Source organism: Triticum dicoccoides, chromosome 4A, assembly GCF_002162155.2.
Source record: "Triticum dicoccoides isolate Atlit2015 ecotype Zavitan chromosome 4A, WEW_v2.0, whole genome shotgun sequence".
In the NCBI taxonomy this organism is placed as follows: domain Eukaryota; kingdom Viridiplantae; phylum Streptophyta; class Magnoliopsida; order Poales; family Poaceae; genus Triticum; species Triticum dicoccoides.
This window is the reverse complement of record NC_041386.1, coordinates 584,707,235-584,715,610: the sequence shown is the minus strand read 5'-3', so window position 1 is coordinate 584,715,610 and position 8,376 is coordinate 584,707,235. Positions and strand designations below refer to the sequence as shown.

General features: G+C 45.4%; 1 long non-coding RNA gene across 1 annotated transcript; it reads left to right on the top strand.

The window, feature by feature from the left end:
* The first annotated feature begins 5,299 nt into the window (after positions 1-5,299).
* On the top strand, positions 5,300-7,123 carry LOC119289213. The gene is made up of 3 exons (XR_005141459.1): positions 5,300-5,411; positions 6,325-6,424; positions 7,042-7,123. It is a non-coding gene; the product is annotated as an uncharacterized LOC119289213 (long non-coding RNA).
* Positions 7,124-8,376: the final 1,253 nt, after the last annotated feature.

Genomic DNA, 8,376 nt, shown 5'->3' with positions numbered 1-8,376 from the left:
CACCTTGCCATTCTTCTTATCCGCCAAATACTTGGGACAGTTCTGCTTCCAGTGACCAGTCTGCTTGCAGTAGAAGCACTCAGTTTCAGGCTTAGGTCCAGATTTGGGTTTCTTCTCCTGAGCAGCAACTTGCTTGCTGTTCTTTTTGAAGTTCCCCTTCTTCTTCCCTTTGCCCTTTTTCTTGAAACTAGTGGTCTTGTTGACCATCAACACTTGATGCTCCTTCTTGATTTCTACCTCTTCGCAGCTTTCAGCATTGCGAAGAGCTCGGGAATTGTCTTATCCATCCCTTGAATATTATAGTTCATCACGAAGCTCTTGTAGCTAGGTGGAAGTGATTGGAGAATTCTGTCAATGACGCAATCATCTGGAAGATTAACTCCCAATTGAATCAAGTGATTATTATACCCATACATTTTGAGTATATGCTCACTGACAGAACTGTTCTCCTCCATCTTGCAGCTATAGAACTTATTGGAGACTTCATATCTCTCAATCCGGGCATTTGCTTGAAATATTAACTTCAACTCTTGGAACATCTCATATGCTCCATGACGTTCAAAACATCATTGAAGACCCGATTCTAAGCCGTAAAGCATGGCACATTGAACTATCAAGTAGTCATCAGCTTTGCTCTGCCAGACGTTCTTAACGTCGTCAGTTGCATCAGCAGCAGGCCTGGCACCCAGCGGTGCTTCCAGGATGTAACTTTTCTGTGCAGCAATGAGGATAATCCTCAAGTTACGGACCAGTCCGTGTAATTGCTACCATCATCTTTCAACTTTGCTTTCTCAGGGAACGCATTAAAATTCAACGAAACAGCAACACGGGCCATCTATCTACAATCAAACATAAACAAGCAAGATACTATCTGGTACTAAGTTCATAATAAATTTAAGTTCAATTAATCATATTACTAAAGAACTCCCACTTAGATAGACATCCCTCTAATCCTCTAAGTGATCACGTGATCCAAATCAACTAAACCATGTCCGATCATCACGTGAGATGGAGTAGTTTCAATGGTGAACATCACCATGTTGATCATATCTACTATATGATTCATGCTCGACCTTTCGGTCTCCGTGTTCCGAGGCCATATCTGTATATGCTTGGCTCGTCAAGTATAACCTGAGTATTCCGCGTGTGCAACTGTTTTGCACCCGTTGTATTTGAACGTAGAGCCTATCACACCCGATCATCACGTGGTGTCTCAGCACGAAGAACTTTCGCAACGGTGCATACCCAGGGAGAACACTTCTTGATAATTAGTGAGAGATCATCTTAAAATGCTACCGTCAATCGAAGCAAGATAAGATGCATAAAAGATAAACATAATATGCAATCAATATAAGTGATATGATATGGCCATCATCATCTTGTGCTTGTGATCTCCATCTTCGAAGCACCGTCATGATCACCATCGTCATCGACGCGACACCTTGATCTCCATCGTAGCATCGTTGTCGTCTCACCAATCTTATGCTCCTACGACTATCGCTACCGCTTAGTGATAAAGTAAAGCATTACAGGGCGATTGCATTGCATACAATAAAGCGACAACCATATGGCTCCTGCCAGTTGCCGATAACTCGGTTACAAAACGTGATCATCTCATACAATAAAATTTAAGCATCATGTCTTGACCATATCACATCACAACATGCCCTGCAAAAACAAGTTAGATGTCCTCTACTTTGTTTGTTGCAAGTTTTACGTGGCTGCTACGGGCTTAAGCAAGAACCAATCTTACCTACGCATCAAAACCACAACGATAGTTTGTCAAGTTGGTGTTGTTTTAACCTTCGCAAGGACCGGGCGTAGCCACACTCGGTTCAACTAAAGTTGGAGAAACCGACACCCGCAAGCCACCTGTGTGCAAAACACGGTGGTAGAACCAGTCTCGCGTAATCGTACGCGTAATGTCGGTCCGGGCCACTTCGTCCAACAATACCGCCGAACCAAAGTATGACATGCTGGTAAGCAGTATGACTTATATCGCCCACAACTCACTTGTGTTCTACTCGTGCATATAACATCAACACATAAAACCTGGGCTCGGATGCCACTGTTGGGGAACGTAGTAATTTCAAAAAATTTCCTACGCACACGCAAGATCATGGTGATGCATAGCAACGAGAGGGGAGAGTGTTGTCCACGTACCCTCGAAGACCGAAAGCGGAAGCGTTATATCAACGCGGTTGATGTAGTCGTACGTCTTCACGATCCGACCGATCCAAGCACCGAAACTACGGCACCTCCGAGTTCTAGCACACGTTCAGCTCGATGACGGTCCCCGGACTCCAATCCAGCAAAGTGTCGGGGAAGAGTTCCGTCAGCATGATGGCATGGTGACGATCTTGATGTTCTACCGTCGCAGGGCTTCGCCTAAGAACTGCTACAATATTATCGAGGATTATGGCGGAGGGGGGCACCGCACACGGCTAAGAGAATGATCACGAAGATCAACTTGTGTGTCTAGAGGTGCCCCCCTGCCCCCATATATAAAGGAGCAAGGGGGAGGGGCGGCCGGCCAAGAGGAGGCGCGCCAGGGAGGAGTCCTACTCCTACCGGGAGTAGGACTCCCTCCTTTTCCTTGTCCAAGTAGGAGAGGGGGAAGGATGGGAGAGAGGAGGGGAAGGAAAGGGGGGGCGCCGCCCCCCCTCCTTGTCCAGTTCGGACTAGAGAGGGAGGGGGCGCGCGGCCTGCCCTGGCCGCCCCTCCTCTTCTCCACTTTGGGCCCATGAGGCCCATTAACCCCCCCGGGGGGGGGGGGTCCGGTAACCCCCCGGTACTCCGGTTTTATCCGAAACTTCTCCGGAACACTTCCGGTGTCCGAATATATCCGTCCAATATATCGATCTTTATGTCTCGACCATTTCGAGACTCCTCGTCATGTCCGTGATCAAATCCGGGACTTCGAACAACATTCAGTACATCAAAATATATAAACTCATAATGAAACTGTCATCGTAACTTTAAGCGTGCGGACCCTACGGGTTCGAGAACAATGTAGACATGACCGAGACACGTCTCCGGTCAATAACCAATAGCGGAACCTGGATGCTCATATTGGCTCCCACATATTCTACGAAGATCTTTATCGGTCAGACCGCATAACAACATACATTGTTCCCTTTGTCATCGGTATGTTACTTGCCCGAGATTCGATCGTCGGTATCTCAATACCTAGTTCAATCTCATTACCGGCAAGTCTCTTTACTCGTTCTGTAATACATCATCTCGCAACTAACTCGTTAGTTGCATTGCTTGCAAGGCTTAAGTGATGTGCATTACCGAGAGGGCCCAGAGATACCTCTCCGACAATCGGAGTGACAAATCCTAATCTCGAAATACGCCAACCCAACATGTTCCTTTGGAGACACCTGTAGAGCTCCTTTATAATCACCCAGTTACGTTGTGATGTTTGGTAGCACACAAAGTGTTCCTCCGGCAAACGGGAGTTGCATAATCTCATAGTCATAGGAACATGTATAAGTCATGAAGAAAGCAATAGCAACATACTAAACGATCTGGTGGTAAGCTAATGAAATGGGTCATGTCAATCACATCATTCTCCTAATGATGTGATCCCGTTAATCAAATGACAACACATGTCTATGGTTAGGAAACATAACCATCTTCGATTAACGAGCTAGTCAAATAAAGGCATACTAGTGACGTTTATTTTGTCTATGTATTCACACATGTATTATGTTTCTGGATAATACAATTCTAGCATGGATAATAAACATTTATCGTGATACAAGGAAATAAATAATAACTTTATTATTGCCTCTAGGGCATATTTCCTTCAGAAACGGTCTCCAGTCCACTAAGCCAAGATCCATGAGAAAGCCATAGCAGCAAAGTTGCGTTATGAGCCTCTGATCAGGCTCCACCGCGAACGGCGCCGCACTTGTCGCTGTGGATTGCCGGCCGGAACAAATCTCCACCCCTCTTGGATCGCGACCCTGAAGGTCTCGAACGACATTGCGGTCGAGAGACTCCAGAATCGTCAACCATCTTCTGCCGCCGAAGAAACTCTTGGTGCACCATCGCTCGGATGAGACCGACATCGCAACGCCAGCCACCTGCAACACAAACACTTTCGGCTCTGCGATAACGATGAAGGAACCGCTGACGCGATGTGGAGAGAGCCGAAGAAACAAGACCCCCGGCAAGACCTTTACTACCGTCTTGAATGTCTCGTCTGGACACAAATCAGCGGCTCCTCGACATTGTCGTCAAACGCCGTCGAGGCGATGGCCCGAAAACTTTTATTCGCGATGACGACCTTGGGACGGACCAAGCGTCACCACACAAACTAGTCCTATACCTGGATACTCGAGAGAAGACCCCGGGGCTCCCCCGCCCAGCCGCCGCCGTCGCCGCCAGAGCGACGGACGGAAGGAGGGGAGCCAGCGGTTTAGGTACAGGAACCGCTCTCCTCGATTGCATCGCGTGGGAGAGCATATGAGCATCTTGTGCATGAAACCAAGACCGTGCTGAAACTCGGGATAATATTTGTGTAGAATGGGTGCAACGTTTTGCTAATGGGCGTAGCACATTTAGCTAGGAAAGGTTTGCATTAGTAAGTTGTAAAACTTGAATCCAAGTGCCACCGGGTTGTGTCGGTTTGGTGGTAACTTTGGGAGGTTTCCAGCTATAAATAAAGAAAAGAAACACGCGAGTAGCCATCATCCCCAAGAACAACAATCAGTACTCCTCCTTTTTCCCAGAATTAATCACTGGCTGATAAATGGAATAGAGAAAAAAAACTTAATCACTGGCTGGTACGGTGGTACCCTAATAAAAAACGAAAAGAGACTGAGCCGAAGTTGGGGTATAAAAGGAAATTCGCGCGCGGCGAGGGCACAAGAGGTATTTCATCCGGGGTAGGGGTAGGATCGGGATTTGACGTCCTAGTGTTGCACAAATAGCCCAGCCGCACCCCCATCCCCTCCTCTATCTATCTCCTGCGGCGGCTGGAAATAGATCTCTCCACTTTTCGTGCGGCGCCAGCTGCTCCGTCTCTCTCCTGCGTTGCGTGCGCAGGTAGGAAAGGAATCTGGTCATGGAGTGGGAGATTTGCTCCGGAGAGGCGCAAGGGGAGGTCTCTCTCTGCGCCCCCCTCTCTGCGAAAAGAGAGAGTACGGAGACCCAATCTTACATCGCCTGCGTGCGTCATCCGGTATGCATTTGTTTACTGATTTCTTGGCCCTGCCTTTTCCCCCTCATCCTGCATCCTGCAGGGACTGCTGGTTGATGCGATGCATCCCTCCCATCCCATCCCCACCCTAGGAGCGATGCGTCCGTACGCGGTCACGGATCTGCACGCCCTACGCCCTCCCTAGCCTGTTACCAACGGAGGCAGGATATTACTGGATGTGTCAGATGCTTGTTAAAGTGTGAGATGCAACCCATGTGTTTTCTTTTTTTCTTAACCCAAGGAAACATCGGGGCCATTTTTCTTCTTCTTAAAATTCTCGTATAGATTTCGATAATAGTGGACGGTTCCTTTCATTAGAAAATGAAACGATACTGTACAGAAGGATTACGTGTATTTATTTTTCAGTGGAAAAGGGAGGAGGAAGAATAAGTCCTTTTTTATTAATGGACCAATTTTCAATGGAGACGGCTTATGCTTTATATTCTTTTTCTATCTTGTTCCTTTTGCAAACGATTTTGAAGGGTGATAATAATTGTAGCGTTTAAGTACTTTTTTTTGTTGTCATGGTGGGATTTGCCAACGCAAGGCTCTAAATTGTACTATTGTACCTTTCAAGTCTGCAAACGCAGATTGAGTGATGACCGATGAATAATATCTGGACATAGACTGGATTGCTTGACAATTTGTTTCTTGTCCCTATGTGTGCCAAAGTAAATTCTAATATGTTTTATTTAACCAAATAAAATAAGCTTGTGTACCAGGACAATTCTACTCCTGGCCGGCATGTAGTAGTAACGTTACTTGCACCCATAGACCCATTGTAAGAAAACATTTCTTTTTCCGGGGACTATAATCTGGGCTTACATAGGATGCTAGCACTTTCATCATGTTCAAAGCATCTCTCATCACAAACATAAATTAGTTTAAGGTTTATCCCAAGTCAAATCTCTCAACTTTGACTGTCAATAGTTTTGCAGTACAAGGTTTAGTTTCTACCCGATTCATCGATCATGAAAAGTAGTTTCATAATATGTATTTTGTCTACTTGTAATTGTATATATATGTCATAAACTGCTTATATTTGTGACCAGAGGAAGGTCAGTGTAGTGAATAACTTTGTTTTGACTCCTTGATCTCCATTTGGCATGTAGATTACATTCATGGTGCAACAAGTGAGATCTGGTGAACATTCATGTGGCACTTGCAAAGCTCCATTGGGACGAACTTCCTTACCAACCAGATGAGTATTCGGTGAGTAAGAGCATCTACAACCACACACACCAATTTGAGCCCCCCAAATGTCGGCGGATGTGTCCGGGTGCCAGTCATACCGAGCATTTGGGCTGGGTTTGCTGGGTCCGGTTGGGTGCCATTTTCTTGTTCTGGCAGTGACCGGGCAGGCCGCCCGGACGTTTAGGGTGGTACGGGGGCTCCATTTGTAGATGCTCTAATGACAGCCGACTAAAATATAATATGAAAACTTTGTCAAAACTATATTTGCACGGCTCTTGAAGTTTTGTCAAGTTGATGTCATTATTTGCATTTTTTCCAAAAAAAACTAGCACTTATATATACTATTTGTTTAGAGTTTTTAACTTGAACCAATTTTTCTCGGATATGCTGAAGGCAATGGGGAGCTAGTGGGCGCCGAGAACACTTGATGAAATCCTCTTAAGTAGTACCACATTGTTTAATAGAAATTAGTAGGGGTCTTTATTTGGCAACTGCTTAAGACTTAATTCTTGTCATTTGGTCCTCCATTTTTTTCTTAGTTCCGTTCATGTGCTCCTATGCGTTACTAGTTCATACTTGGCTTTGCTACTTTGTGATGAAGTATATTTACAAATTTCACTTGAGCAATGATGCAGATTTCATATCTTTGATACTATCTTCAAGGGGGAAGTGCACGTGGAAGTTGAACAAAGGTGTTCTTACAGTTACTCTTTTGCTTTGCTTGAATTCGATGGAGTCATGCAACTTTTACATGCTTATGATTGAAATGTCGTTTATTCCATCATGATTGTGGAATTTTAGTCTATAAGAAGTTGCAATGATGAGTTGGTCCTTACTACTCAGAAGATGATACGTAAACACCGTCAATTGGTCAGTGATAATGGGATTTCAAAACTAAACAGGGGATGAATTCAGATAATATGTGATTGATATTATGTGATTTATACTTATTAGATTCTTGTGCGACAAAGTCATTTGAATAATAAGCTTAACTTCATGCCGACTATGTTCATGTTGTAATTTTCGAACTTAGCCATTTTTACGACTCACTCCCTGGTTTGGCCCACGATAACATTCCATGGGCTACCTGTAGCCAAGAAAACCAAACCCAACAACAACGATTGGGGCCGGCCCAATTCCAACCCAACGGCCTGATTTAGTCCAGTAAAGCCGAGCGCACCACCATATCGAGCCTCTTGCTCCCCGAAACCCTGGTCAGATTTTCTAAGGCGACGGCGGGGTGAGGGTTTCTGGCCAAAGTTGGGAACGCGGCGGCAGCAGAGAGCTTCCTTCCAGATTGGGAGGAGGCCGCATGAGAGGGGCCATGAAGCCATCCAGAGCTTGGATGGGTGGTGTGAGAAGAAGGGCGCATCTCGCCTGGTTAGGGAGCCAGCAGGGGAGGCTCCATAGGGAGCAGGCTGATGGTGGTTCCATCCCCCTAGAGCCCAACCTTACCCAAGGTCCAGCTCGAAACTTGGCTCTTCTTCGAGGTAATTTGTCTCAAGCCACACAAAACCATGTTTTTTGTTGGTGAAAATCACCAGATCTTGCACAGATGTTCCCCAAAGAAAGCCTTTTTTGCATGATTCAGTATCTTGCACCAATGCATTCCAAGGAATCCTTTCTTTTGGCATGGTTGATTAGGTATCTGGCACCATATATCCCAAGAGAAGGGTTTTGACATAGCTGATTCAGTTATTTGCCAGCATTCTGTATAAATGGCAACACTTTGTGGTTGGTTACAGTTCAGTTCATTTGAAAAAACATAGAAAACGTCATGTTAAGGCCTTGTCCTAAGTTCACCTTCTGTAGAGCTGGTCTAGAAAAGGTTTAGATTGGCTTTGCAAAATTCGTGGGTTGCTGGCTTTGCAAAATTCGTGGGTGTTGTGTGTCAAATACTTAGAAGTTAAATTAGCAAACTATGGGGTTCGATCAGTACAGGTCTCATGTGTATATTAGATCAGATTATG